A 9,285-nucleotide genomic window follows, 5' to 3' on the forward strand; every position below is an offset into this window, starting at 1 on the left:
GCTCATGTATTGCGTGAAGATTGAAAAAGTTTGAGAACATCAAAAGTATGAAACAATTGCTTGGCTTGTCATCGGGGTTGTGCATGATTTAAATATTTTGTGTGGTGAAGATAGAGCATAGCCAGACTATATGATTTTGTAGGGATAGCTTTCTTTGGCCATGCTATTTTGAGAAGACATGATTGCTTAGTTAGTATGCTTGAAGTATTATTATTTTTATGTCAATATTAAACTTTTGTCTTGAATATTATGGATCTGAATATTCTTGCCACAATAAAGAGAATTACATGGATAAATATGTTAGGTAGCATTCCACATCAAAAATTCTGTATTTATCATTTACCTACTCGAGGACGAGAAGGAATTAAGCTTGGGGATACTGATACGTCTCCAACGTATCTATAATTTTTATTGTTCCATGCTATTATATTATCAACCTTGGATGTTTTATACGAATTTATATGCTATTTTATATGATTTTTGGGACTAACCTATTAACCCAGAGCCCAGTGCCAGTTTCTGTTTTTCCCTTGTTTCAGTGTTTTGCACAAAAGGAATATCAAACAGAGTCCAAACGGAATGAAACCTTCGGAAAAGTTATTTTTGGAAAGAAAGCAATACAGGAGACTTGGAGTGCACGTCACGGGATCAACTAGGAAGCCACGAGGCAGGTGGCGCGCCCACCCCCTGGGCATGCCCTCCACCCTCGTGGGCCCCTCGTGGCTCCCCTGATGTACTTCTTCCTCCTATATATCTCCATATACCCTAAAACAATCGGAGAGCATAATAGATCGGGAGTTCCGCCGCTAGAAGCCTCCATAGCCACCGAAAGCCAATCTAGACCCGTTCTGGCACCCTGCCAGAGGGGGAATCCCTCTCCGGTGGCCATCTTCATCATCCCGGCACTCTCCATGATGAGGAGGGAGTATTTCTCCCTCGGGGCTGAGGGTATGTACCAGTAGCTATGTGTTTGATCTCTCTCTCGTGTTCTTGAGGTGATACAATCTTGATGTATCGCGAGCTTTGCTATTATAGTTGGGTCTTATGATGTTTTCTCCCCCCTCTACTCTCTTGTAATGGATTGAGTTTTCCCTTTGAAGTTATCTTATTGGATTGAGTCTTTAAAGATTTGAGAACACTTGATGTATGTCTTGCCGTGCGTATCTGTGGTGACAATGGGATAGCACGTGATTCACTTGATGTATGTTTTGGTGATCAACTTGCGGGTTCCGCCCATGAACCTATGCATAGGGGTTGGCACACGTTTTCGTCGTGATTCCCCGGTAGAAACTTTGGGGCACTCTTTGAGGTTCTATGTGTTGGTTGAATAGATGAATCTGAGATTGTGTGATGCATATCGTATAATCATACCCACGGATACTTGAGGTGACATTGGAGTATCTAGGTGACATTAGGGTTTTGGTTGATTTGTGTCTTAAGGTGTTATTCTAGTACGAACTCTAGGGTCGTTTGTGACACTTATAGGAATAGCCCAACAGATTGATTGGAAAGAATAACTTTGAGGTGGTTTCGTACCCTACCATAATCTCTTCGTTTGTTCTCCGTTATTAGTGACTTTGGAGTGACTCTTTGTTGCATGTTGAGGGATAGTTATGTGATCCAATTATGTTATTATTGTTGAGGGAACTTGCACTAGTGAAAGTATGAACCCTAGGCCTTGTTTCAACGCATTGCAATACCATTTACGCTCACTTTTATCATTAGTTACCTTGCTGTTTTTATATTTTCATATTACAAAAACCTGTATACCATCCATATTGCACTTGTATCACCATCTCTTCACCGAACTAGTGCACCTCTACAATTTACCATTATATTGGGTGTGTTGGGGACACAACAGACTCTTTGTTATTTGGTTGCAGGGTTGCTTGAGAGAGACCATCTTCATCCTACGCCTCCTACGGATTGATAAACCTTAGGTCATCCACTTGAGGGAAATTTGCTACTGTCCTACAAACCTCTGCACTTGGAGGCCCAACAACGTCTACAAGAAGAAGGTTGTGTAATAGACATCAGGGAGAACTTTGTATTGAGATCCAAAAAGAGAGAAGAAGCCATCTAGCTAATAACTATGGACCTGAAGGTCTGAAGTAAACTACTCACACTTCATCGGAGAGACTATGGTGTTGATGTAGAAGCCCTCCGTGATCGATGCCCCCTCCGGCAGAGCTCCGGAAAAGGCCCCAAGATGGGATCTCGTGGATACAGAAAGTTAAAGCGGTGGAATTAGGGTTTTGGCTCCGTATCTGGTAGTTTCGGGGTACGTAGGTATATATAGGAGGAAGGAGTACGTCGGTGGAGCAACATGGGCCCCACGAGGGTGGAGGGCGCGCCTGGGGGGTAGGCGCGCCCCCCTACCTCGTGCCCTCCTGGTTGATGTCTTGATGTAGGGTCCAAGTCCTCTAGATCATGTTCGTTCCGAAAATCACGTTCCCAAAGGTTTCATTCCGTTTGGACTTCGTTTGATATTTTTTTCTGCGAAACCCTGAAATAGGCAAAAAAACAGCAATTCTGGGTTGGGCCTCCGGTTAATAGGTTAGTCCCAAAAATAATATAAAAGTGTATAATAAAGCCCAATAATGTCCAAAATAGGATATAATATAGCATGGAACAATCAAAAATTATAGAGACGTTGGAGACGTATCAAGCATCCCCAAGCTTAATTCATGCTCGTCCTCGAGTAGATAAATGATAAAAACTTAATTTTTGATGTGGAATGCTACTTGGCATAATTTCAATGTAATTCTCTTAATTGTGGTATGAATATTCAGATCCGAAAGATTCAAGACAAAAGTTTAATATTGACATAGAAATAATAATAATACTTCAAGCCTACTAACTAAGCAATTACGTCTCTTCAAAATAACATGGCCAAAGAAAGTTATCCCTACAGAATCATATAGTATGGCTATGCTCCATCTTCACCACACAAAGTATTTAAATCATGCACAACCCCGATGACAAGCCAAGCAATTATTTCATACTTTTGGTGTTCTCAAACTTTTTTCAATCTTCACGCAATACATGAGCGTGAGCCATGGACATAGCACTATATGTGGAATAGAATGGTGGTTGTGGAGAAGACAAAAAGGGAGAAGATAGTCTCACATCAACTAGGCGTATCAACGAGCTATGGAGATGCCCATTAATAGATATCAATGTGAGTGAGTAGGGATTGAAATGCAACGGATGCACTAGAGCTATAAGTATATGAAAGCTCAACAAAAAGAACTAAGTGGGTGTGCATCCAACTTGCTTGCTCACGAAGACCTAGGGCATTTTGAGGAAGCCCATTATTGGAATATACAAGCCAAGTTATATAATGAAAAATTCCCACTAGTATATGAAAGTGATAACATAGGAGACTCTCTATCATGAAGATCATGGTGCTACTTTGAAGCACAAGTGTGGAAAAGGATAGTAGTATTGTCCCTTTATATAATTTTTGGGCCTTCCTTTTTTTGGACTTTCTCTTTTTTTTGGGACAATACTCTATGAATGATGATCATCACACTTCTATTTATTTACAACTCAATGATTACAACTCGATACTAGAACAAAGTATGACTCTATATGAATGCCTCCGGCGGTATACCGGGATAGCAATGATGCATGAGTGACTTGTACAAAAGAATTATGAACGGTGGCTTTGCCACAACTAAAATGTCAACTACATGATCATGCAAAGCAATATGACAATGATGGAGTGTCATAGTAAACAGAACGATGGAAAGTTGCATGTCAATATATTTCGGAATGGCTACGGAAATGCCATGATAGGTAGGCATGGTGGCTGTTTTGAGGAAGGTATACAGTGGGTGTATGATACCGGCGAAAGGTGTGTGGTATTAGAGAGGCTAGCAATGGTGGAAGGGTGAGAGTGTGTATAATCCATGGACTCAATATTAGTCATAAAGAACTCACATACTTATTGCAAAAATCTATTAGTTATCGAAGCAAAGTACTACACGCATGCTCCTAGGGGGATAGATTGGTAGGAAAAGACCATCACTCGTCCCCGACCGCCACTCATAAGGAAGACAATCAATAAATAATTCATTCTCCAACTTCTTTACATAATGGTTCACCATACGTGCATGCTACGGGAATCACAAACTTCAACACAAGCATTTCTCAAATTCACAACTACTCAACTAGCACGACTCTAATATCACCATCTCCATATCTCAAAACAATTATCAAGTATCAAACTTCTCATAGTATTCAACACACTCATAAGAAAAAAATTAATCTTGAATGCCTAACATAATTAAAGCAAATTAACACGCTGTTTTGTAGGACTCTCAAAATAATCTAAGTGAAGCATGAGAGAACAATAGTTTCTATAAAACAAATCTACCACCGTGACCTAAAAGATATAAGTGAAGCACTAGAGCAAAAACTATATAACTCAAAAGATATAAGTGAAGCACATAGAGTATTCTAACAATTTCCGAATCATGTGTATCTCTCTCAAAAGGTGTGTACATAAAGGATGATTGTGGAAAACTAACAAATAAAGAATCAAATAATACAAGACGCTCCAAGCAAAACACATATCATGTGGTAAATAAAAGTATAGCTCCAAGTAAAGTTACCGTTGGAAGTAGACGAAAGAGGGGATGCCTTCCGGGGCATCCCCAAGCTTGGGCTTTTAGGTGTCCTTAGATTATCTTGGGGTGCCATGGGCATCCCCAAGCTTAGGCTCTTGCCACTCTTTGTTCCATAATCCATCAAATGTTTCACCCAAAACTTGAAAACTTCACAACACAGAACTTAAAGTAGAAAATCTCGTGAGCTCCGTTAGCGAAAAAAAACAAAACACCACTTCAATGTACTGTAATTAACTCATTCTTTATTTATATTGGTGTTAAATCTACTGTATTCCAACTTCTTTATAGTTTATAAACTATTTTACTAGCCATAGATTCATCAAAATAAGCAAACAACACACGAAAAATAGAATCTGTAAAAAACAGAACAGTCTGTAGTAATCTGTAGCTAACGCATGTTCTGGAACCCCAAAAATTCTAAAATAAATTTATGGACATGAGGAATTTATCTATTAATCATCTACAAAAAGAATTAACTAAATAGCACTTTCCAAATAAAAATGGCAGCAATTCTCGTGAGCGCTAAAGTTTCTGTTTTTTACAGCAAGGTTAAAAAGACTTTCCCCAAGTCTTCCCAACGGTTCTACTTGGCACAAATACTAATTAAACAAAAAAACGCAACCAAAACAGAGGCTAGATAAATTATTTATTACTAAACAGGATCAAAAAGCAAGGAACAAAAATAAAATTGGGTTGCCTCCCAACAAGCGCTATCATTTAACGCCCCTAGCTAGGCATAAAAGCATGGATAGATCTTGGTATCGCCATAATAATAGGATAGATCACTAAAACTCATTTCATATTCTCTACATTCGGCAGCAAATTTTCTTTGAGGCAAGCAAAATTAATCAAAAGGGCTAAATTTAATGGGACCAAAGTCCCCAAGATCAACTTTAGGAGGTATAGGTTCCTCCTTTGGCCCTTCGTATTGCACAACCAATTCATCATTATAAGCATTCTTTTGACAGAACTTCGTGAGCCTATATTCGAGAGAATATCCTAGCTCATTATTTCGAATAGCCAAATCATTATTAAGTTCAGAAATTCTATCAACTAGAACATTGGTAGGAACCCTTTTTCTAAGATTTTTATTGAAAGCAACAAAGTCTAGAGATTGAAAACGCATTATTTCTTGTTGATCAAAAAGGATAGCTTCTATGGGAGAATGACCAGCGTCCACCCTATAATGCGCAAAGGATTCTTTGGCCTCTTTTATTATAAATCTAAACTCATGAGCCAAAAAGATAGTAGCGGCATGCTTAACAGAAGAATGCTCAATATTAGAAAATTCTAGGAAATCCTTTGTATGCAAGGATGCATGTGCATAAATTGTCTTTCAAGTTCAACTACGAGCATGGCGATAGCGTCCGCAAGACTACTAGTTCTATGAAGAATAGAACTACCCATAGAAGACAAAGCACCGACACAAGTAAAGAAATCTTGGATAACTCCTTTTCCAATAATATTACCACTACCAATTCAGAATTTTTTGTATGTAAGATAGGGGGTTCTTCAGCAGGAGCATCAGAATTTTCCATGATATTATTATTGTCCATATCGACAATAATTTCCCCAATTTCAGACATAATGACAGAAAGTGCAAGGGGCAAAAAGAAGGGGGACGGAGAGGGAGGGTGAATAAAATGGCAAGGGTGAAGTGGGGGAGAGGCAAATGGCAAATAATGTAATGCGGGAGATAAGGGTTTGTGATGGGTACTTGGTATGTTGACTTTTGCGTCGACTCCCCGGCAACGGCGCCAGAAATCCTTCTTGCTACCTCTTGAGCAATGCGTTGGTTTTCCCTTGAAGAGGAAAGGGTGATGCATCAAAGTAGCGTAAGTATTTCCCTCAGTTTTTGAGAACCAAGGTATCAATCCAGTAGGAGGCCACACACGAGTCCCTCGCATGTACACAAACAAATAAAATCCTCGCAACCAACGCAATAAAGGGGTTGTCAATCCCTTCACGTTCACTTACGAGAGTGAGATTTGATAGATATGATAAGATAATATTTTTGGTATTTTTATGATAAAGATGCAAAGTAAAGAAAGCAAAATAAACAAAAAAGGAAATAGCTTGTTGATGGAAGATTAATATGATAGAAAATAGACCCGGGGGCCATAGGTTTCACTAGTGGCTTCTCTCGAGAGCATAAGTATTACGGTGGGTAAACAAATTACTGTTGAGCAATTGACTGAATTGAGCATAGTTATGAGAATATCTAGGTAAGATCATGTATATAGGCATCATGTCCGAGACAAGTAGACCGACTCTTGCCTGCACCTACTACTATTACTCCACACATCAACATGTATCCAGCATGCATCTAGAGTATTAAGTTCAAGAGAACAGAGTAACACTTTAAGCAAGATGACATGATGTAGAGGGATAAACTCATGCAATATGAAATAAACCCCATCTTGTTATCCTCGATGGCAACAATACAATACGTGCCTTGCTGCCTCTACTGTCACTGGGAAAGGACACCGCAAGATTGAACCCAAAGCTAAGCACTTCTCCCATTGCAAGAAAGATCAATCTAGTAGGCCAAACCAAACTGATAATTCGAAGAGACTTGCAAAGATAACCAATCATACATAAAAGAATTCAGAGAAGATTCAAATATTGTTCATAGATAAACTTGATCATAAACCCACAATTCATCGGTCTCAACAAACACACCGCAAAAGAAGATTACATCGAATAGATCTCCACAAGAGAGGGGGAGAACTTTGTATTGAGATCCAAAAAGAGAGAATAAGCCATCTAGCTAATAACTATGGACCCGAAGGTCTGAAGTAAACTACTCACACTTCATCGGAGAGGCTATGGTGTTGATGTAGAAGCCATATGTGATCGATGCCCCCTCCGCTGGAGCTCCGAAAAAGGCCCCAAGATGGGATCTCGTGGATACAGAAAGTTACGGCGGTGGAATTAGGTTTTTGGCTCTGTATCTGGTAGTTTGGGGGTATGTAGGTATATATAGGAGGAAGGAGTATGTCAGTGGAGCAACGTGGGCCCCACAAGGGTGGAGGGTGCGCCTAGGGGGGTAGGTGTGCCCCCCTACCTCATGCCCTCCTGGTTAATGTCTTGATGTAGGGTCCAAGTCCTCTGGATTATGTTCGTTCCGAAAATCATGTTCCCGAAGGTTTCATTCCATTTTGACTCCGTTTGATATTCTTTTTCTGCGAAACCCTGAAATAGGCAAAAACCAACAATTCTGGGCTGGGCCTCGGGTTAATAGGTTAGTCCCAAAAATAATATAGAAGTGTATAATAAAGCCCAATAATGTCCAAAACAGGATATAATATAGCATGGAACAATCAAAAATTATAGATACGTTGGAGACGTATCAGTGGTCAATCTTTTCCTCGGGCACTTTCTCCCTTGACGGCGGTGTCGGTTTCAGTCCAAAATGGGCGTCCACTTGGGCCTTCACTATGGCTGTGTTTTGCTCCTCGGTCATGTCGTAAGGCCTCTCATGAAGAGGACCGAGGCTTGGACCATATTTATATCGCTTGCCTCGGCTTGTACCTCCTGTACTACCTCAACTCGTAGCACTACGCACCATAGCTGCGGTGGCTCTCTTCTGCGATTGCTGAGGCGGCGGAGACGGCTGACGTGGTTGAGTTGGAACAGGAGTCTGCTCACGCATTGGTGGACTTGGAGGAGCGGGAGTCTGCTGACACGGTGGCAGACTTCGAGGAGGAGTCGGCTCACGCGTTCGTGGACTTGGAGGAGCGGGAGTCTGCTGACACAGTGGCGGACTTCGAGGAGGAGTCGGCTCACGCGTTCGTGGACTTGGAGGAGCGGGAGTCTACTAGCTCGGTGGCGTACTTCGAGGAGGAGTCGGCTGACGCGGTGTCGGTTGCCTTCGAAATATGATGCAATCCTTTCTCCATAGGATGATACGATGTATGGCCTCTTTCAATGTGTGCTCGTCGTCACCTCTAGGAATGTCAAGCTCTAGCCCTGAATATTGGTCCACCACCTCATCAACCAGGACATGAGCATAGCCCGCTGGAATCGGGTTGCAGTGGAAGGTTGCTTCAGGGGGATTTGTAAAAGCAATGGCGTCCGCCACTTTCATGGATATGTTCTTCATTTTGAAATGTAGCTCACAGTTAGTGTTCTCTATGATGTCATCCATAGGGTATGTATCCAGCAGTGTGTCGCTCGGGGCGGAACCAACGCTGCTTCTCGGCATGGATGGGACGGTGTTATCCAATGTTGGATCATCCGCTAGCTGTTGCCGCTGCTGAGACCCCCTTTCCTGGCTAAGTGAGTCGATCTGCTGCTGCTGCCGCGGAAATTTGAGTGCCAAGTATACGTGTCCTGATTCTAGGCCTTGAAGACGTTCTGCTTCCTGCTTCATCTGCTCCTCCTCCAGCTTCCTCTTCTTCTCCTCCTCCATCTTCCTTCTTTTACGGGTTCTGTAGTCGGTGTTTCATTCCGAAAAGCCCTCATACGACGGAACAATGCCCTTGCCTCATGTTCTTCCCGGGTGTTCAGGATTTCCCAGGGCGCGCGTAAGCTCGTCGTTCTCTCTGTTGGGCGTGAACACCCCCATTCGAGCATCTTCTATTGCTTGAAGTAACTTATCTTCGACTCCTTTTAGACTTGCCTTCTTCGAAACCAGGTCTGTCTTCGA

This window comes from Triticum dicoccoides, chromosome 4A (assembly GCF_002162155.2).
Source record: "Triticum dicoccoides isolate Atlit2015 ecotype Zavitan chromosome 4A, WEW_v2.0, whole genome shotgun sequence".
Lineage (NCBI taxonomy): Eukaryota > Viridiplantae > Streptophyta > Magnoliopsida > Poales > Poaceae > Triticum > Triticum dicoccoides.